The sequence below is a fragment of the Dipteris shenzhenensis genome, unplaced genomic scaffold (genome assembly GCF_047967505.1).
Source record: "Dipteris shenzhenensis isolate YYH24624 ecotype China unplaced genomic scaffold, Dip_SZ_1.0 scaf0276, whole genome shotgun sequence".
NCBI lineage: Eukaryota > Viridiplantae > Streptophyta > Polypodiopsida > Gleicheniales > Dipteridaceae > Dipteris > Dipteris shenzhenensis.
This window is the reverse complement of record NW_028239582.1, coordinates 40,976-64,033: the sequence shown is the minus strand read 5'-3', so window position 1 is coordinate 64,033 and position 23,058 is coordinate 40,976. Positions and strand designations below refer to the sequence as shown.

Here is a 23,058-nt window from a genome sequence, read left to right as displayed (position 1 = left end):
TAAGAGGATAATAAAATCCAATTCCTACGAGAAGTGAGTCTACTCCGTTGGATGCAACTGGCAGATACTCGGTGGAGTGATTATCATTCATTCATTGTGTGATAAGTCGCTACGATTGAAGGAGATATACGACTCAAATGGCGAGGAATCCGATATTTGGAGACTGTGTCTGAAATAACCGGAAGGTTGAGACGAAACAAGAGATTACATATTTGTTGTGAGCGAATCCCAGATGTTCCAGGAGAGAATCTACAACTATTTCCCAACCGTGGGGGGAGTGAAATCCAATACATAAATCCGTTAATGGTGGAGTAGAGAACGCTTTCGTCGTATCATTTAAGCTATAGAATAACTCCCGAATCCAGGAATTTGAAACTGCGAGTCTTTCTTTACCTACTACGAACAAGCAGATCGAGGTGGCAATGCTAATTACGTCGGTTACTAGGTGCGAGATTATCTGGGTGTTTCCCTCGTTACATATTACCACCAATTGAATAGTTTTGTCATACACATCTGTGCCGTAGTCTTGTAATTAGGTATATACAGAGCCTCTCATTGTTTCACCCAACCGGAGTAAGCCTTCTATCTCCTGAAGTCGTTTGAGAGCTACCTCTTCCCGGAAAGAATTAATAAATATTTGTGACTGGAAGGTATTCCACCAATTTCTGATCCGAGGTTCTAGAAACCAATTCTTCAAGACAATTGGAATCGCGGAAGGGAGAAGTAATAGACATCCGATATATTGAATAGGAGCTACTGCTTGATATTTAGCCAATTCAGAATCGTTAAGTACTAATGAACTCGATTGACCCGTCAACTCTGTGTTGAACCTTGATGAAGTACGAGTTATGGACCGTGGCATCAGACTTATAGACTCATAAGCCGTTGTACTACTGGGGGAATCCACTGATTTGCGGACAGAAAATTTATCATTTGAGTTATCATTTATTTGGAGTGACGGAGAAGTTGTGGGACGGTGCCGTGTCCAGGAATCAGGATCATTTGGAGTTGCTTCGATCCGAGCCAATTTCCTATTCATTTGTTCCGTCTTACTCGATTCTCTTGACACATATTTACCCGCAGGAGCCAAAGGATTATCCCTGGTGGATTTTGCGATAAATCACCAATTATGTTTGGTTTCCTCCCCACCCTGCAGGGATCTAGACGAACCAGTGGAGGCGCTGATTGAAGAGGCAGAGCAACTGGGGGGTGAGATGGAGATGCATCACGGGACCTTTCCTCTGTCGATATTTCTTTCCCACGGGAGGTAGGAGGATAATTCCCGATCAGGAGCAACTGGCGTTGCTTCCTCCTGATAAAGAACTTAAGACTATTCCGAATCTTCGATACAGATATGCTGATCCTACATTCTAAAAGACTCCGATATATAGTAGATAGAGATTTACTAGGTTCTGCATCCGTATGAGCTACCGCAGCCTGTGACGAATCTTCCGTAGATGATATTGTTTCTAGATAATAGGAAGAGTCTTCTCTTACGGATTGTAGTCGCTTACTAGCTTCGTAAGCTCTATCCGGGGAGCGACGTGGGGTATTGTAGAACCACCGGAGGAGTCTCCAACAGTATGATTTCATATATTATTTATATGGTGAGGAGGGGAATTCACGAAGTAAATTACTAAGTGGATGAATCCCCGTAATCGAATCCTCTTTTCTAATTCCCTTCTCTAATCGTCACTATACCATCCTAATTTCCTTCCCTCATCTCATTCGCTTCTTCTAGGAACCTCCGGATCGGTCGAAATATTAGAATCCCTCGATTGATACACGTGAAAAACGAGCAAGTTCAGCAGCTTTTTCTTCTGTTTCTCCCGACGCCGAATCCTCACCAATCCGGGTTAGGGGAATGTCTTGCCGACCCCTCATCTTCAAGTAAAGGACTCGACGAGGATAGAAACCTCCTCGAATTTCCAATTTAACTGCTTGTATATCTCTCATTGCAAATTGGATACAAATACGACGGTTTCCCCCGGGGAAACCCCAGCGAGAAATGGGGAAGATTCCTTCTCATTTATCAAATGAATTGTAGCCGCTACCCACATCCCGAAATATCGTACGCCACGGATAAAATCCAGGGAAGAGACCCGCGATACCATAGAAACACATCACAATACCTTGTGGAATGAAAACAATCTGTCCAGATGGAAGTGTGGGGATTAAATCTTCACCAATATAACTAGAGATTCCAACCGCCGGAAAACCCATTGCGCCACGAACCGGGATACGGGCCCAACACAAATTACTGAATCTACGAGAACCTCTTGGAGAATCTACTCGAAACCATTCGGATTGACGATTCATTAATACTCCCTCCAGAAATTGCCTTGTTGGAATGAATCAGCCGCTTATATTGTTATTGGTCCCACCTCTACCCTACCCCCCCCCCCCTCCCCGAATAGATGCAGATACAGATACAGCCGATGCTTCGACATCACTTCATTTTGAAAAGGATTCTTGGAAGGGATTCTGTTTCCGAGAAGTTTAGAACATTTTCCACTGTTTTGGTGCGTAGGTGGGGGTCGCTAAGATCTATATGTCTTAGCAACGATGGAACGATCCACGTCTCACTTATCCATAAGGGGAAAGTGAGATATAGATTGAGATGACGTTAAAGATTCCCAAGTGCTAAAACAAGTGCTCAAATAAAATAACCGCCGGTGAAGCTATGTGGAAAGAATATATCCGACCGAATCAAAAGCAAGAGTAGTAGTCGTAATTGATCGATCCTATGGAACAATTTCCGTGAGATAGTGTACAGAACAAGAAATTGTAGAATTTCGTCCCGTTCTATATAAATAAACAGAGATATCATTGTAATTGCCGGAAAGACCGAACCTACTAGGGGTACAGAAATGGAAGGTAAATAGGACGCCTGTCGTAATGGAATCACCTCAAGTAAGAAAGATATGACACAGATAGATGTATCTATAATGACATTATATTTGTTATTTTTATCTTTTATCCCCCAATGTCTAATAATAGTCTCCTTATCTCACGTAGAAAGGAAGTTTTTATACATTCGATATATCGAGACAGTTACTCGGAAATTGCTACGAAATCCATATTGTTTCCGGTAAGGTATCTGATTCCAGCTCCGATCAACTGACTCAATGAATCTGCAGACATCCGCGGTGTCTACTTCGTCGAATCAGGCGCACAGCAGAGTCCGAAAATATACCGATGGTTAATCTCGATTTCTTACTGAGGTATAATTGCATTGTGGCATAATTTGCATGGCGTGATATCAGAGAAGGATAGAAAAGTATTGTTACGACGGTTCGCTGAATAAATTCCTCTCATTGGAGAGGTAGAGAGATTAGTAGGACAACCCCGAATTGATAATTCCTAACTTGATTAATGAGAAGGAGGGAGAGTGATAGAAACGGGGGTTTAACCGAATGGGGGGAAAGGAGGTTCAATTCCTTTTACAAGGAGCTGAAGAATAAAGCTCAGATATCTCACTCGGAACACCTTTTAGAGGATTACGTGGAACAATTGAATCGGGTGATCCATGATCAAATAAAGATTCAGCTACTTGAAAGCCATCGGGTATCTTCTGACGCAGTGTTTGTTCAATCACCCTTTTCCCAGCAAATGCTATGTATGCTTTGGACTCAGCAATAATTACGTCCCCTAACGTACCAGAACTAGCAGTAACACCACCCGTAGTTGGATAGGTAGGAACCGATATATATAATAATCCCTTCTGAACCTGATGTATTTGTGGGACGGGAGGAATCTTAGCCATCTGCATCAGACTCAACGTCCCTTCTTGCGTACGTGCTCCGCCGGAAGCACAGATAATAACTAGTGGAAGGGATTGATCCGTGGCACATTCGATTGAGCGGGTAATCTTTTCACCTACCACAGAACCCATACTTCCCCCCGTGGATTGAAAGTCCGTAACACCAAGCGCAATAGGTGTCCCGTTTAGACATCCCACCCCTGTCTGAACAGCATCAGTTAAACCCGTTCGTTTTCTGGGAGTTGATGATGCGACTTCCATGAGAATCCCCGTCAGAGAAACCTGGAACATCTTATGCAGTCATGTCTTCATCCATGGGAATCCAAGTGTCACGATCGATCGGAAGTTCGATTCTTTCTGTACTAGTCATTGGGGGGTGATAGCCGCACTCCTCACAAATATTTTTATTTTGTTTTGGGAATCTCACGTAAAGCATGTTACCGCAGTTGTCACACCGAGTCCACAACCCCCTGTCGGTATCAATGCTTATGTCTCTATTCCTTCCTCTCTCACTCAAAACGTAACCCTTTGTGGCTTTTTCGAGGAAAGCCCCGATCAATCCACCAAATTCGCGTTTATCTTCGAACCGATTTCTCACAGACATAGGAATTTCCTCATTCATTTCTTCTCCTTCGCTTCGGAGGTAAAAACAGTCGATTCTATTAGATTTCATTTCATCAATGAGATAGACACAGAGATGGAGAAATCATTTCTGAACTATCAGGATCAGCGTCTGTTCGGAATAGGCGTCGAATCGAGACTGACTCCGAATCCGATAACTAATTGGCAATTGACTGATCATCTATTTGATCAATCATATGTTAGAACCCCACAAATAATTATCCAATAACACTTCGTGGAAATAGTTGTGTCGTGTACTGAGAGGCACTGAATCATTTCCTTACTACTCGAGTCTCTGCAGCTCGTATTCCACCTCTCCTATGCAAATTGGGGGGGATTCGAACCCCCGTCCCCATGGATCGGAACCATGTGCTCTCATCCGCTGAGCTACCAACTCCGATCCGTGGCATATCGGGAGTATGGAGGGGAATGTTCCTTCTCCCTATACTCCCTGTTCGCCCCACGAATCCTACCGAATGAATGAGATTCCCGAATAGTTACGGAAATTACAATGTATCAATTGTGTCGAATTCAAATTTGATCTGTTTCCATACCTCGCAAGCAGCAGCCAATTCGGGACTCCACTTACTAGCTTCGCGGATAATCTCGTTACCTTCACGAGCAAGATCACGTCCCTCATTACGAGCTTGTACACAAGCCTCCAATGCAACTCGATTAGCTACGGCGCCTGGTGCGTTTCCCCAGGGGTGTCCCAAGGTTCCTCCGCCGAACTGTGAGACAGAATCATCTCCGAAGATTTCAGTTAGAGCGGGCATATGCCAGACATGGATACCTCCCGAGGCTACGGGAAATACACCTGGCATGGATACCCAATCCTGAGTGAAATATATACCACGGCTTCGGTCTTTCTCGATATAATCGTCGCGTAGCAAATCGACGAAACCCAGTGTGACTTCTCGTTCTCCCTCCAGTTTACCCACTACGGTCCCGGCGTGGATATGATCCCCGCCGGACATACGCAATGCTTTGGCTAGGACACGAAAATGGATACCGTGATTTCTCTGTCTATCGATAACAGCATGCATCGCGCGGTGGATATGAAGCAGTAGCCCATTATCTCGACAATAAAAGGCCAAGCTAGTATTTGCAGTGAAGCCTCCCGTCAAATAATCATGCATGACGATGGGTGCTCCCGATTCTCTAGCAAAGACTGCTCTTTTCATCATTTCCTCACACGTACCCGCAGTGGCATTTAGATAATGTCCTTTTATTTCGCCCGTTTCGGCCTGAGCCTTGAAAAGAGCTTCTGCCACAAACAGGAACCGGTCCCTCCAACGCATGAATGGTTGAGAATTTACGTTCTCATCATCCTTCGTAAAATCAAGTCCGCCACGGAGACATTCGTAAACAGCCCTGCCATAGTTTTTAGCAGATAAGCCCAATTTTGGCTTGATTGTACATCCCAGCAAGGGACGACCATATTTGTTCAGTTTATCCCTTTCGACTTGGATACCGTGAGGCGGCCCAATGAAAGTCTTGGAATAAGCAGGAGGAATTCTCAGATCCTCCAAACGTAGAGCTCGTGGGGCTTTAAATCCAAATACGTTACCTACAATGGAAGTGAACATATTGGTGACGGAACCCTCTTCAAATAGATCCAAAGGATAAGCTACATATGCGATATATTGATTCTCTTCCCCAGCAACGGGTTCGATGTCGTAGCATCGACCCTTGTAACGATCGAGACTAGTCAGTCCATCCGTCCACACAGTGGTCCACGTACCTGTGGAAGATTCTGCAGCTACTGCAGCTCCAGCTTCCTCAGGCGGTACCCCGGGTTGCGGAGTCATCCGGAAGGCTGCCAAGATGTCAGTATCTTTGGTCTCATAATCGGGAGTATAGTAAGTTAGTCGATAATCTTTAACACCAGCTTTGAACCCAATACCTGTTTTAGTCTCTGTTTGTGGTGACATGAGTCCCTCCTTACAATTCAATTAGTAAATCCTGCAAGGATGAGATCTGCTCGACATAGATGGAAGAATTCAACGTGAAGCGTGGAATAGGTCCTGATAGATTCGACTCGAGACGTTTGTCGAAACTCTACCTCAAGCATGGGACATTAGTATTTTATAATACGTCCCACATGTAATGCAACTGACTCTGGTTGTTTCGCACGGAAATTGCTTGAAGAATTAGATCGTAATACATCTCGATACATTGACTCGGGAATCTTTTCGTGGTTAGACTGGTCAGTAGAAGCAAAAAAGGGGATTGAATTCGATATCTGGTTCGCTTTGCGAATAGACGGGGGAAAAAAGGGGATTCGACGAATGAGATGTAGCAATCACATCTAACTAGATGGACCAACTCGTGGGTATCGCGCTCTTTTGCCTCCGACCCATATGTGGAGAGGAGGAAATCAAATCCTACAGTACCTGTCACCCATCTGGATGGATCGGAATCGACTTCCGAGGAAGCAAATGATATGTTTGAAAAAGGGGGAGAAGGGTGTGGAACTAGTAACTCCCCACCATCAACCAATTAGCAATGAAATGCCAGATGGTTCTGCCAATTCGACAATCAAATGAAGATAATACACCAAAACAGTTACGAAAACCAGTTCTTCTGCTTTTGGAATTTCTAAATCAGTGGAGAGAAATGTGGGATATATTACCCAGATCATTGGACCAGTATCGGATGTGTCTTTCCCTCCAGGTAAAATGCCCAATATCTACAACTCTTCGATGGTTAAGGGGAAAAACCCGGCGGGTCAAGAGATTAATGTTACTCGTGAGGTGCAACAATTACCGGGTAATAATGAAGTCAGAGCCGTAGCTATGAGTGCTACAGATGGTCTGATGAGAGGTATGGGCGTCGTCGATACAGGAGCTCCTCTCAGTGTTCCTGTTGGTGAAATTACTCCTGGTTGAATCTCTAATGTCCCTGGTGAACCCGTCGATGACTTGGGTCCCGTAGATATTGGTACGACGTCCCCCATTCATAGATCCGCTCCGGCATTTACGCAGTTGGATACTAAATTATCTATATTTGAGACGGGGATTAAAGTCGCGGATCTTTTGGCTCCCTATCGTCGAGGAGGAAAGATTGGATCATTTGGAGGAGCTGGAGTGGGAAAAACGGTTCCTATCACGGAATCAATTAACAACATCGCCAAGGCTCACGGAGGTGTATCTGTATTTGGTGGGGTGGGGGAACGCACCCGTGAGGGTAATGATCTTTACATGGAAACGAAGGAATCGAAAGTTATTAATGAACAAGATATATCAGAATCGAAGGTGGCTCCAGTTCATGGTCAGATGAATGAACCACCAGGAGCTCGTATGAGAGTTGGTTCAACTGCTCTGACAATGGCTGAATATTTCCGAGATGTGAACAAGCAAGATGTCCTTTTATCTATCGACAACATATTTCGTTTTGTCCAAGCAGGATCAGAAGTTTCTGCTTTATTGGGTAGAATGCCTTCCGCCGTGGGTCATCAACCAACTCTTAGTACAGAAACGGGATCCCCACAAGAGAGAATTACTTCTACCAAGGAAGGATCGATAACTTCTATTCAAGCTGTTTATGTACCTGCAGATGATTCGACTGACCCAGCTCCTGCTACAACATTTGCACACCCAGATGCTACCACTGTGCTTTCGAGAGGACTAGCAGCTAAAGGTATTTATCCGGCTGTAGATCCCTTGGATTCGACTTCAACCATGTTACAACCCTGGATTGTGGGTGAAGAGCATTACGAAACCGCACAAGGGGTTAAACAGACTTTACAGCGTTATAAGGAATTGCAAGATATTATAGCTATTCCCGGACTGGATGAATCGTCAGAAGAGGACCGTCTAACGGTAGCTCGGGCTCGGAAGATAGAACGTTTCTTATCACAACCCTTCCTCGTAGCAGAAGTATTTACTGGTTCGCCAGGGAAATATGTTAGTTTAACAGAAACCACTAAGGGATTTCAAATGATTCTTCCTGGAGAATTGGATAATCTCCCTGAACAAGCTTTTCATCTGGTTGGCAACATCGATGAAGCCACCACGAAGGCTGCAACCTTACAAGTGGAGGGTCAATGAAAGGGATGGTACTGAATCTTCGTGTAATGGCTCCTAATCGAACTGTTTGGAATTCTGAGGTTCGAGAAATCGTCCCATCTACGAGTAGTGGCCAGATTGGTGTATTGCCCAATCACGCTCCACTTCTTACAGCTTTGGATATGGGAGTCCCGAAGGTACGTCACGATGGACAGTGGTCCGCAATGGCGTTGATGGGTGGTTTCGCCATGGTAGACAGTAATCAGGTAACAACATCAGTCAACGAAGCAGAACGAGCTACCGAAATTGATCCTGAGGAGGCTCGGGAAGCTCTTCAGACAGCTCAAGCTGACGCAGCTCAAGCCGAAGGCAGAAGGAAAGCTATTGAAGCTAATCTAGCATTTAAAAGAGCTAAGGCGAGATTAGAGGCTTCAAATACTACTCAATCATTCCCACTTTTAGTTGCGCCTGTGAGAAACGACGGGAAAAGCATGATGGGACACACAATGATTTGTTAGTCCCGTAATACTTCGTATCCATCCCAAATATTTGTAGAACTTATTAGGTATCATTTCAAGTATTGTGGTACCTAATGAGTTTTACCTACTATTGGATTCGAACCAATGACTCTCGCCGTATGAAAGCGACACTCCAACCACTGAGTTAAGTAGGCTTCTATTGCTTGTAGTACTCTATTATACCGACCCAGGGAGAGAATTTCAAACAATTAGAACATCAATAAATATTTGATTTTAACGGCAAAAGATGAGTCTCGCCTCCTTCTCGGTTGGTTACCAGCTTGACAGGGATCATCCGATGCATTATACTAATGTAGCCACAGGGCTATAGCTCAACGGTAGAGCACCTCGTTTACACGTGCGCCGATGCTTCTCGGGAAGGGTTCGTCGCTATTCAACCGATCTACGCGGAATATACCGCGTAAGTTACTTATGTCTTACCCTATTGGGAGATGTGGAAGAACAGTAGCATGACGAAGAATCGATCGGAAAAAGGATCGATTTCGGTGGGTTGATATGGTCAGTAGATGATACGTCTAATGCTAAGGGTGGTGGGGGCAATGCGAGGACCTCAACAAGATCTCTTCTTCGTCCTACGAACCTTGAGGTGTATGAGGGTATCGTATCTCCTTCCTAGGCGATCGAGACACTTAGAATTAAGTGGATTTGTGTCTACGGGATGCAAACCTGTGTCAACACTAAGAATCTTCTCGAGAGACTTCGGGATTGCTTCGGAGGGAACGAGTTCTTCGAGCACACGGAACCATTTCTTTGTTATTTATAATGAAGCAAAGGATGGTGCATCAACAATGGCTTCTTCCTCCCATCCGGTGGAAGACTAGTTGATGAGGGAGCCCAATGCCACGAAAGAAGCATGTTGGGTTCGTGAAGCAGTTCAAGAATTTATATATTCCGATCTGCATTACCGAGAATGTTTACGGTTCGAATCCGTATAGCCCTAATCTTTAATGATAAGCCGGTCTCGCCCATCGCAGCGGAACTAATTGAGAATTACCCAGATTCAACGCGACTCGCATGAACTATATAGATCGTAGGGTCACTACTTCCGTTTCGATCAGGGGATAGGGATGAAGATCAGGAAGGAGAAGGAATTATTCATTAATAAGTTCCTCAATGATGGTCAATCGGAGAAATTCAGATAAGAATCTAAATTGACGGATTGCTTTCCATAATAGATAATCCGTATAAATCAATCTTATGCATCGATTCGGTAGGGAGGTACATACCATACCCCACTACCTACTTAGTAGAATATAGTCCCCATCCGGTTCTTCCGGCAATTTGACTCATCTCACGGATTCCAGCCAAGAGCTCATTTCCGGATGGGGAGTCCCGTTTCTAATAATCTTCTCGCAAGTCCATTTGGTATCCAGCATCTTCCGAGGACTGGATCGGAGGGACGATTGGCTCATCACTGGGGGGTGTACATCCCGATTCCATTCTGGGATGAGATGTCCGTGAGCCACGTCTGGCATCTCATCCCCGATCGAACGATCGAGGAGTCAGCAACCCCCCCCCCCTTCACTTATCATAAAGATGTTACACCCACACGGTGGGGTGAGAAGATAAATACCGAAGCAGGAGGAGTATGTAAATGTTTTTGCTTCCTAAACACGATCCTTCCGGATCCTCCTACTAGTATCCATCCTTATTCCCTATACAGCCTTTCGGTTTCCAGATCCGTCGCACCCATCCGCGAGGGGCCTGAAAAACTAACAAGCTATGAATCAGGTATGGAACCAAAGGGAGGGGCTTGGATCCCAATTCCAGATCCGTTATTATATGTTTGCCCCGGTATTCGTTATTCCCGACGTCGAGACGGTCTCTCCCTATCCCCGGGCTATGAGTTTCAGGGAATTGGGTCTATTTGCTTTTACTGAAGTGTCTATCCCCATATCCATATTAATTGTCGGTTCGATTTATGCATGGTGAAAAGGAGCATTGGAATGGTCCTAATTTCTAACTATTCGGGTAAGAGGAACGGAGTCGACTCCCGTGGGGGAATCCACTAATTAACTCCGTGGAGTCCTTCTCCCCCGATCAAGACACATCAAACTCGATTATTTTGACTAACTTGAATGATCTCTCCAATTGGTCTCGACTTTCCAGTTTGTGGCCACTCCTTTACGGTACTAGCTGCTGCTCCATTGAATTCGCCTCATTAATTGGTTCACGCTTCGACTTCGACCGGTACGGTCTAGTACCAAGATCCAGCCCCAGACAAGCTGATCCCATAATAACGGCGGGTACTATCACCATGAAGATGGCTCCGTCTCTAGTGAGACTCTATGAACAAATGCCCGAACAAAGTATGTAATTGCTATGGGGGCATGTACCATTACGGGAGGCATGTTTAGTACGGATTCTTACAGCACCGTTCGCGAGTGGATAAATTGATTCCTGTGGACATTTATTTGCCGGGTCGTCCGCCCAAGCCCGAAGCTATTATTGATGCTGTGACAAAACCCCGCAAAAGAATTGCTCAGGAAAACTATAGGGATCGAACTTCTTGTCGAACCCGGAAGAGATATTTTAGTCTGAATCACCGACTTTTTTTCGTACCCAATACCTATACCGGTGAATACAATCAACGAATCGCAAATCAGTCTTCGAAATCCCTATCAAATATCCTCTCGAAGGATTGAGTGGATTCGAAGTATGCATGAAGAATCCGTATCAGAGGCGGGCGGGTGAAGATATTCCACAGAGATATAGAACGTTAGCTAATATGAGTATTATCAATAACAACGGCGATTCCAACATCGAGATGCGGGGTCGATTACCCGCTTGGTCGACTAGACATAGTTTAGCCCACAGACCTTTAGGTTCTGATTACCGGGGTGTCGAGATCCCACAGGTCAAAGCAGGGGATTGGCCTTCTATAGCTGTTGCTTCATATGCGTGCGGTTTCAATTATCCCCGTTCCCAATGTGCCTATGATGCAGCACCAGGAGGATCCCTAGCTAGTGTGTATCATCTGACGGAGGTGCGAGACGATGCAGATCAACCTGAAGAAGTATGTACAAAAGTCTTCGTTCCGAGAAAAGACCCCAGGATTCCATCCGTTTGTTGGGTTTGGAAAAGTTCCAATTTCCAGGAACGGGAATCCTATGATATGTTAGGAATCACTTATGAGAGTCATCCGCACCTACAACGTATCTTAATGCCTGGGAGCCGGCTGGGATGGCCTTTACGTAAGGATTATGTCGTACCCGACTTTTATGAGCTACAGGATGCTTATCGAATTGGGACGGAGGCAAAATTGAAAGCCATCCTCCCACTAGCCAATTCTGTATCATTCTATTTAATCTTGTGCGGCAGGTGAGGCTGGTCTACCTTATTTGAGACACTTGTTTCTCGTACGATCAATCGCATCCACGTATCTGCATCGAAATCCGCACCTACATATGCACGTTCAAGCGTATGTAGGTGTGGGTATAGATACATACCCCGACCAGTAGACCAATAAGCAATCCATATTTTTTTTTGGATTCTCCTATTTCCAAGTGCGGTTTTCGCCCGCAGCCATCAGATCAAATTATTTCCCATCGGTATGCCAGGAACCAGACTTGAACTGGTGACACGAGGATTTTCAGTCCTCTGCTCTACCTACTGAGCTATCCCGGCCAGTGATTCCGCGATAATCCCAAACAAATATCCCAGCGTGGATTGATTCTTTCCCTTACCTATCCGTCCAATCGAAGTAACTATCCTCACGAATCCATTTTTTTTTTTATACCTTGCAGGCGAACCATTCAGACAATCCATTGGATTTGCCGAATGGTTCAGTCGCAAACCACTCAAAAATATTCTCGAGCTGGGGACGAGACATCAATCCGATTCGATTGAGCTATGAATCGGGAGCATGGATCCCCTCTCGTTTAGGTGGAGGAAATCAATACGTATTCGGGAGATGTATCTCGATACCCTTCGTCCGCTTGATGGGTCGAAGAATCCCATCCACCAGAATAGACGGGGAGGGATTTCTCTGTTTCATGGGGTAGATGCTTCCCCACAACTCCTACGCAATTTGGATAATATGTTTCATCCCGTTCTACTGGGGATGTAGGGACTCGAACCCTCACGGTCCTACAAAGACCAACGGATTTTCTTTCTACCACAATTTGCATTGCTGTTTCCATCAACGGCGTAGAGTTGGACTCCATCTCTATCCGCGAAGGTCTGTTACTAATGGTTATTCATCGAACCATATTCATCCGAATACGGAGTATACATACACAAAGAGGAAATCAGGAGAAGATGGGATTCGGGGATAATCGAGTAGATCCCACCAATACCCGAGATTCTCGAGATTTTGATACAATCCTCGGTGCGGATGTTGAGTATGCACTGGGAGAGGATCCTCGCCGCTTATAGGATCATTCTAGATTGAATCATCCATGGAAAGAGAACATCTATCCGCTTAATGAATAATAGAAATTAATAGATCGTTCGTCGGAATAGCTTCCGTCGAGTCTCTGCACCTATCTCATCATCCGAATCCTGCTTCTGAAATGAGATTTGGCTCAGGATCGCCTACTAAATAATCCTAGGTTTCCCTGAATTTGAAAGCTATCACTCGGTGTGTTTCCATACCTAGGCTCAATCCAATCGAGTCCGCAGCGTCTACCATTCCGCCATACCCCCCCCCCCCTTGAGTCCCAAACCGAAGCAATGGATCTGCAATTGCATCAAATCCTTTTGCATGCCATCCGAGTTTGCATGTTCCATGCCATTTGTTCCAGAGATATTTCACGAGTCTCTTGATTCCGGTCAAGCGGAAATTATATACCCCGTCCCGATTCCCGAATTCTCAACCTCTTCCCTTTTCTGTTTCTATTCCCAATTTCCTCCAGAAAGGGACTCCACCGATCCCAGAGAATATATATCTGCGAGACCATACCCTGCTTCTCCGTATTCGCGTACCCATAAGAATTATACACGGGTGGGGTAATTAAATCAATACGATACGGTAGGAGATGGAATTATCGACTCATCTAACCCATCTCTGTGGTTGAATAACCCTTGCGGCTGACTGCGCCGTGGGCGCAACCACCATTGTCGCTTTAGGAGGGTTCTATTCCATCCCATGGGGTTCAAAAGAACCAGGAAAGCTTGGTTTGGATTCGGAAGTACCACATTCACAAGGCAGAGGTTATCGGTTCGATTCCGGCAGAATATTGCCCAGTATCAGTCGATGCACCAATACCGTGTCTCCCTTCGGCTTTGTCCCCCGCGTCGAAGCCTCCATTTCCAATAGAGTCGATGGGAATTCGAGTATTTGTTCGTCTACATTCATATGTTATGATTATTACAAATACCAAATGTTCAACAAAATTGGGTGACACTTATAAATAGTACCAGTACTTCGATTACGGAGAGGTCCATTCCGGGTCTTACCATGCTTACAAAGAAGGAGTTTTTATGTCTCGTTATCGAGGACCCCGTCTGAAAATAATACGTCGTCTCAAGGATCTACCCGGGCTTACAAATAAAACATCAAATCCGAGAGAAGCACGAATTGCTATTGATTAATCTGCTTCGAGAAAGGTATCTCAATTTTGCGTGCGTCTGGAAGCCAAACAGAGATTACGTTTCAATTATGGATCAACGGAACGACAATTGCCTAGATACGTTCGTATTGCTAGAAGAGCCAAGGGTTCAACAGGTCAAGTACCATTACAGCTACTCGAAATGCGTCCAGATAATATTGTTTCTCGTCCAGGTATGGCTCCTACTATTCCTGCAGCTAGGCAATTAGTTAATCATAGACACATTCTAGTGAACGATCGTATAGTCGATATACCGAGTTACCGTCGCAAACCAAAAGATACTATTATTGTGAGAAATCGACCGGGTTCTCGCAATGGACCAAATAGAGAGATGGAATTTTCTCGGGGAGACAAAATACCTGATCATTCAACTTTTTCCTCGTCGGGAGACAGTAGACCCACAGGATTAGTGAATGGAATCGCAAATCGGGAGTCCACTGGGTTGGATATAAATGAATTGCTCGTCGTTGAGTATTACTCCCGCAAAGCCTAACCCCAAGTAATTATCTAATAGTCTGGGATTCCTCATTCTGAAATTCGGATACCCCCCCCCCCGGGGGGGGGGATTCTTGGAATTATTATTTGAAATCGGGAGTACTAACTGGAAGCATTCAAAGGATTAGCAATTCTTTGGGGTGCCGGAACAGAGTCAATGACGGAATGCAAAGGGGAAAGGGGGGGATTCGAACCCCCGGTAAACAAGAGTCTACATAGCATTTCCAATGCTACACCTTAAACCACTCAGTCACCTTTCCTGCAACTTTGTACTATTTACACATCTTACCAATCTAAGAAACCGGATAGCAACTCAATCCTCGATGATAGACGGGAAAAAGTGATTCCTGGAAGTGAGTGCAAGCCTCATCAGTTATTAAGAAATGAGATTAATTCCCGGAATTGAGGTAGGGGAGGTGACCCCATCCCTGGGATAGATTTTTAGTTGTTCCGAGTCGATTTCATAATGAGAGATTTTCAATTAGGTGATGCAGATCCCATCAAAAGCAATCACTCCATTAGTAATTATTCATGGATGCTGCGAGACTATATACCCCCATTCACACACGACTCTCATTCGGTGCGGAATTAGTTACTCCACCCTCCCAGTCGATTGAGGGGGAGGGACATAGATACCAGACGGATGCACCTCTTCCCCTTGTATTGCAAAAGAGATCTGTTCTTCCGGCATCCTGATTAACTCAATAATAAGTGGAACGAAGAGGAATTCCAATTACGCCTAGATCCCAGAGAAATGACAATTCTATTGATAGAACTCCCACGATTCTGGCGGATATCTTGTTACAAATCATACCGACTACTGATAGGGAGAAGAGAGCTTTTACTTATTATAGAGATGGTGCGATTTGGGGAGGGAAAATCGATTAACCTTAATTCCTAATTAATTGGGGGATTCAAATTCCGATAGACCCGCGTTTGGTGAAGGTATGTTTCGAACGGGAAACAAGTCCTTCTGTCGTGTATCCTCGATTGATGCAGCCTCAAATGCTCCAGTTTCGATCTCCGGCGAATCGTAGTAGTAAGCAAAAGGTGAAACCTACGGACCGACCTATTTGTAGGACTCCGTGGGTAGGCATAGGGGAGAGGCACTACGTGGAGGAATCGACAACGCAAAAGCTTCGTTACGGTTGGGTTCAGCCGCGCGTCGTGTTTCTATGACGAATACCAATAATGATTGGGACAACGAACATCCATCCCGTTCGTATTTTGGATACCCCTAGAATCATCGGAGATTGTCGAAGTAGCTGATCCCCATGAAACTCGAAGCGTTGGGAACAGAGAAATTGTCATTAGTCTCTTGGTGTCGACGTGTCGGAGTGGCACAACCATGTTAACAAGAGATTTTTGGCAGAAGGGATGGCTAGTCCAGTAGTTTCACAGACACTAGCCCCCGTTCATCCATAGGTTTAGAGTAGGAATTGCTAGACTATTCCAAATACTAGTCTCTCTCCATGCATCATGCAGGAGGAGCCGTATGAGGTGAGAATCTCAAGTACGGTTTTGAAGCGGAGCTCATTCACGCTGAGTGAGCGACCCTGACGAATGTCGGCCCAATCCGAAGGAGAATATGCAGAAGCTTCATAAAATTACTACAAAGCTATGCGTTTGGAGATTGATCCTCATGATCGGAGTTACATACCCCATAATATAGGTTTGATTCATACTAGCAATGGAGAACATGCAAAGGCTTTGGAATACTATTTTCAAGCATTGGAACGGAATCCTTTTCCACCACAGGCTCTTAATAATATGGCTGTGATCCGTCATTACGTGCGATTACCCATACTATAGGATCCCTTGATTCGAAACCACTCGATGTAGGAGGCTTTCCACAAGCATACTCCCATAAGGAGTTCTCCTGAGCTGTGGAATTTGGTGTCCCCCGTAGTAACTCAGGTCCGGGGGAAGAACGGAAGCCTGTGAATCCCATGGATAATCGGGTGAATTGAGGGAGAAAGCACCGCAAAGATTCGTCATCGAAAATCTGGGTCGATACGATGAGATTTGCTCACTCGGGGGGTTCTACAATCGATTCCTGTAATAGAATCGATTTGGAAAGGAATATCGAGCTATGGTGTAGTATCAAATCCCAAAGGAAACATTTCAGCGGATCTATTTTTAGAAGTAGGGGAATTAGTTCCGGGGAGATTATTACCCTCCTCCACGAATTAGGAGTATGGAAAAGATTCTATCTCGCATCGATAGGATTGGAAACCATTCCCAGTAACTACTCTTGATTCTTCTCTAGACTAACGGGGGAGGGGGCCAAGTAAATCTCTCTCTTCTCTTGGATCAGATAGAGAATAAGCTACTGAGTAGTCATTCGAGCCGCATGAGGTAGGAAACTCTCAAGTCCGGTTCTGAGGGAGGATATCTCGAAGGGATCTATCCATCCCGACCGGGGGGAGCAGGCCATTCAACAGGGAGACCCGGAGGCTTCGGAATCTTGGTTTGATCAAGCCGCTGAGTGTCGGAAACAAGCAATAGCACTTCCTCCAAGCAATTATATCGAAGCACAAAATTGGTTGAGGATTACGAAACGTTCCAGGTGATGAGAGAGGGGGGTGACGCCGGGGTAGCAGTGATATGGGGACCAGACAATTGAAAGAAATTCCTTTACATTTTCTACCCCCCCCCCCCCCTGGGATACCAGGAAGGAGAAGACTTCTCCTCCTACCGATTGCCATCTGGTAATATGTAACCCCCCCCCTACTGAAACGTATAAGAATCTCTCTATACAAGGTCCATAAAGCACTAATAAGTTGTGTAATAATAAGATTAAATGCCTGCCTCGGATAACTCTTCTATTACAGCTGTTCCAGTTCCAAACTCAGGGAGAAGAATACCTTACATACGAATTCCATCTCTTAGAAGTTTCGTATCCCCCGCTGGTAGGTCGTTGCTATCCCCTGTCCGAAGAGAGGAGAATCTCGATGACTATTCTTTCACCGGAACCAGAAGTCAAGATTATGGTGGAAAAGGATCCCGTGAGAACTTCTTTCGAAAAATGGGCTCAACCTGGACATTTCTCGAGAACTTTAGCTAAGGGTCCCAGTAGTACCACTTGGATTTGGAATCTACATGCTGATGCTCATGATTCTGATAGTCACACAAATGATTCAGAAGATATATCCCGTAAAACATTCAGCGCCCATTTTGGTCAATTAGCTATTATTCTTATCTGGCTGAGTGGTATGTATTTTCACGGGGCTCGCTTCTCTAATTACGAGGCGTGGCTAAGTGATCCCACTCATGTTAAGCCTAGCGCCCAGGTAGTTTGGCCAATAGTTGGTCAAGAGATACTTAATGGAGATGTAGGTGGGGGATTCCAGGGAATACAGATAACGTCCGGATTTTTTCAAATATGGCGGTCTTCTGGAATAACTAGTGAGTTACAACTCTATTGCACCGCTATCGGTGCCTTAATCTTTGCAGGATTGATGTTCTTCGCTGGTTGGTTCCACTATCACAAGGCTGCTCCAAAATTGGCTTGGTTCCAGGACGTGGAATCCATGTTGAACCACCACCTAGCAGGCCTCTTGGGATTGGGTTCCTTGGCGTGGGCGGGACACCAGGTACACGTCTCGCTACCCATTAACCAACTATTAGACGCGGGAATCGATCCTAAGGAGATACCTCTTCCTCATGAATCCATTTTGAATCGTGACCTTTTGGCTCAGATGTATCCCAGTTTCGCAAAGGGATTAACTCCATTCTTTACCCTCGACTGGTTACAATACTCAGATTTCTTAACCTTCCGTGGGGGATTGAATCCAGCCACAGGGGGATTGTGGTTGACCGATACTGCGCATCACCATCTAGCTATTGCAGTTCTTTTCCTGATAGCTGGTCACATGTATCGAACCAATTGGGGTATCGGGCATAGTACGAAAGAGATTCTGGAAGCTCATAAAGGTCCCTTCACGGGTGAGGGTCACAAGGGTCTTTACGAGATCCTAACTACTTCATGGCATGCTCAATTAGCTATTAATCTTGCTATGTTGGGTTCCCTAACAATTGTAGTGGCCCATCATATGTATGCTATGCCTCCCTATCCATACCTAGCTACTGATTATGCTACGCAGCCATCCCTGTTTACGCATCACATGTGGATTGGTGGTTTCCTAGTGGTAGGCGCGGCGGCACACGCAGCTATTTTTATGGTGAGAGATTATGATCCGACTACTCAATACAACAACCTATTGGATCGTGTCATTCGGCATCGTGATGCAATAATTTCACATCTTAACCGGGTATGCATTTTTCTAGGTTTCCATAGTTTCGGATTGTATATTCATAACGATACTACGAGTGCGTTGGGACGTCCCCAAGATACGTTTTCAGATACTGCTATTTAATTACAACCCATATTTGCTCAGTGGGTCCAAAACATTCATGCTTCTGCTCCTGACTTAACGGCACCTAATGCAACAGCAGGTACCAGTTTGACCTGGGGGGGTGGAGACTTAGTAGCAGTAGGTGGTAAAGTTGCTTTGTCACCAATCCCATTAGGTACTGCCGATTTTTTGGTGCATCACATCCATGCCTTTACGATTCATGTTACTGTATTAATATCACCAAAAGGTGTCCCGTTTGCGAGGAGCTCCCGCCTAATACCCGACAAAGCGAATCTTGGTTTTCGTTTCCCTCGTGATGGCCCCGGTAGAGGAGGTACCTGCCAGGTATCTGCTTGGGATCATGTCTTCTCAGGTTTGTTCTGGATGTATAATTCCATCTCAGTAGTTATATTTCATTTCAGTTGGAAGATGCAATCTGACGTACGGGGTAGTATAAGTGACCAGGGAGTAGTGAGCCATATCACTGGAGGAAACTTCGCGCAGAGTTCAACAACCATTAATGGATGGCTCCGTGATTTCCTATGGGCACAGGCTTCCCAAGTCATTCAATCGTATGGTTCTTCATTATCCGCATATGGTCTTTTATTCTCGGGTGCTCATTTTGTTTGGGCTTTTAGTCTGACGTTCCTGTTCAGTGGCCGTGGATATCGGCAAGAACTCATCGAATCTACTGTTCGGGCCCATAATAAATTGAAAGTTGCTCCTGCTATCCAGCCCAGGGCTCTGAGTATTGTACAGGGACGTGCCGTAGGGGTGGCTCATTACCTTCTGGGTGGAATCGCCACAACATGGGCATTCTTCCTAGCGAGAATCATTGCAGTAGGATAATGGCTAGGAGGATTCGAAAAGCATTACGGCATCAAGATTTCCAAAGTTCAGCCAGGGTCTATCCCAAGACCCAACTACTCGTCGTATCTGGTTCGGTATAGCCACTGCGCATGACTTCGAGAGTCATGACAATATTACCGAGGAACGTCTCTACCAGAAAATATTTGCTTCCCATTCTGGTCAATTAGCTATAATTCTTCTCTGGACTTCTGGGAATCTATTCCATGTAGCTTGGCAGGGTAACTTCGAGGCATGGGTGCAAAACCCATTACAGGTAAGACCAATCGCTCATGCCATTCGGGATCCTCATTTTGGTCAACCAGCCGTCGAGGCTTATACCCGAGGGGGAGCTCCGGGTCCGGTTAATATTGCTTATCCTGGTGTTTATCAGTGGCGGTACACTATCGGTTTACGCGACAATCAAGATCTATATACCGGAGCTATCTCCTTACTAGCTGTTTCCGCCTTGTTCCTGGTAGCGGGTTGGTTGCATCTACAACCCAAATGGAAACCGGGTATTTCTTGGTTCAAAAATGCTGAATCTCGTCTCAATCATCACTTATCAGGACTCTTCGGAATAAGCTCTCTAGCTTGGACAGGCCACCTGATTCACGTCGCTATTCCTGAATCTAGAGGCGAACATGTGAGATGGGGTAATTTACTAACTGCACTACCACACCCCCAAGGTTTGGGACCATTCTTTTCGGGTCAATGGAGTGTTTATGCACAAAGTCCCGACTCCGCTAATCACTCGTTCAATAGTGCTCAGGGAGCAGGAACTGCCATTTCAACCTTTCCGGGGGGATTTCATCCACAAACTCAGAGTTTGTGGTTAACTGATATCGCTCATCATCATCTGGCAATTGCGGTTGTGTTTATCATTGCCGGCCACATGTACAGGACTAACTACGGCATCGGACATAGTATAAAAGAGATTCTGGAAGCTCATATTCCTCCAGGAGGCAGGTTGGGACGTGGACATAGGGGACTCTACGACACAATCAATAACTCCCTACATTTCCAATTAGGACTCGCTTTAGCTGCTTTAGGAGTCATTACTTCCCTAGTGGCACAACATATGTATTCCTTACCCGCTTATGCTTTTATAGCACAGGATTATACGACCCAGGCCGCGCTATACACCCATCACCAGTACATCGCTGGTTTTATTATGACAGGGGCGTTCGCCCACGGAGCCATATTCTTTATACGGGATTATGATCCGGAACAAAATAAGGATAACGTGTTGGCAAGGATGTTGGAGCATAAAGAAGCAATAATAGCCCATTTGAGTCGGGCTAGTTTATTCCTAGGGTTCCATACTTTGGGTCTCTATGTCCATAACGACGTCACGTTAGCCTTTGGAACCCCAGAGAAGCAAATTCTTATTGAACCTGTATTTGCTCAACGGATACAATCCGCTCACGGTAAATCTTTGTATGGTTTCGACGTACTTCTCTCCTCGACAGACAGTCCAGCATTCAATGCTGGTCAGAGCTTGTGGCTACCCGGTTGGTTAGACGCCATTAATAATAATAGCAACTCATTATTCCTAACCATTGGACCCGGGGATTTCTTAGTTCATCATGCTATTGCTCCAGGTCCACATACAACTACACCGATTCTAGTGAAGGGTGCATTAGATGCGCGCGGCTCCAAGCTGATGCCGGATAAGAAAGAATTTGGTTATAGTTTTCCTTGCGACGGTCCAGGTAGAGGTGGTACCTGTGACATCTCGGCCTGGGATGCATTTTATCTGGCAGTTTTCCGGATGTCGAATACAATTGGATGGGTCACCTTTTACTGGCACCGGAAGCATATTACCCTGTGGCAGGGAAATGTAGCTCAATTCAATGAATCCTCTACTTACTTGATGGGATGGTTGAGGGATTATCTACGGCTGAATTCTTCACAACTCATTAACGGTTACAATCCTTTCGGTATGAACAGTTTATCCGTCTGGGCATGGATGTTTTCGTTTGGACATCTCGTTCGGGCTACTGGATTCACGTTTCCCATCTCCTGGCGCGGTTATTGGCAAGAACTTATTGAAACTCTGGCTCGGGCTCATGAACGCACACCTTTGGCCAATCTGATTCGCTGGAAAGACAAACCAGTCGCTCTTTCTATCGTTCAAGCACGATTAGTGGGACTAGCCCACTTCTCCGTAGGTTATATATTTACCTATGCAGCTTTCTCAATAGCATCCACATCGGGTAAATTTGGGTAGCTCTGTGTTTCGCCTCAATAAAAGCTAAAAGCATGTATCGCATTGGGCTTACCTTTGGCATTCGAGCCAGTGGTAAGCCCAACTTATCCACGATTAAAATCTGTCTCTGATGGATAGATAGCACGGATGGGTGGCAAATCATAGCACTTCAATTGGACTCTATCCCAAATTCCATCCATTCTATAATAACATTCCAATATCGCCGACTAGGAAATTACGGCAAAGAGGAGTCTCATTGAGAAAGAGAAGAAGAAACAAAAACTGGTGAGGAAATATTATCTCATACGTCAATCCCTGAAACAGAGAATGAGGGGGGGTTTATCAATACAAGAAAAATTAGAGGTTTCTGAGGCGTTCCAATCTCCACCACGTAACAGTGCACCCACCCGTCTTCGTAACCGATGCTCCCTAACCGGACGCCCCAGATCCAATTATCGAGACTTTGGTTCATCCAGACACGTACCACGCGAAATGGCACACGCTTGTTTGCTGCCTGGAGTAATAAAATCGAGTTGGTAGATAAATATTGGTTTTCCCACACGAATTGTTGGAGAATCGATCTCCATAAATTCACAAGATTCCCTCGTGTTCAATGTAATTATTTGAAGACTGTATAATAATTACAGCGAGGGAATCAACCA

At 45.2% G+C, this 23,058-nt stretch overlaps 3 non-coding genes across 3 annotated transcripts; all 3 read right to left on the bottom strand.

The window, feature by feature from the left end:
- Positions 1–4,707: 4,707 nt before the first annotated feature.
- Positions 4,708–4,781, bottom strand: TRNAR-CCG (transfer RNA arginine (anticodon CCG)). Its single transcript has one exon. It is a non-coding gene; the product is annotated as a tRNA-Arg (tRNA).
- Positions 4,782–12,487: 7,706 nt separating this feature from the next.
- On the bottom strand, positions 12,488–12,560 carry TRNAF-GAA (transfer RNA phenylalanine (anticodon GAA)). The gene has a single exon. It is a non-coding gene; the product is annotated as a tRNA-Phe (tRNA).
- Positions 12,561–15,153: 2,593 nt separating this feature from the next.
- Positions 15,154–15,240, bottom strand: TRNAS-GGA (transfer RNA serine (anticodon GGA)). The gene has a single exon. It is a non-coding gene; the product is annotated as a tRNA-Ser (tRNA).
- Between the last annotated feature and the right edge of the window lie 7,818 nt (positions 15,241–23,058).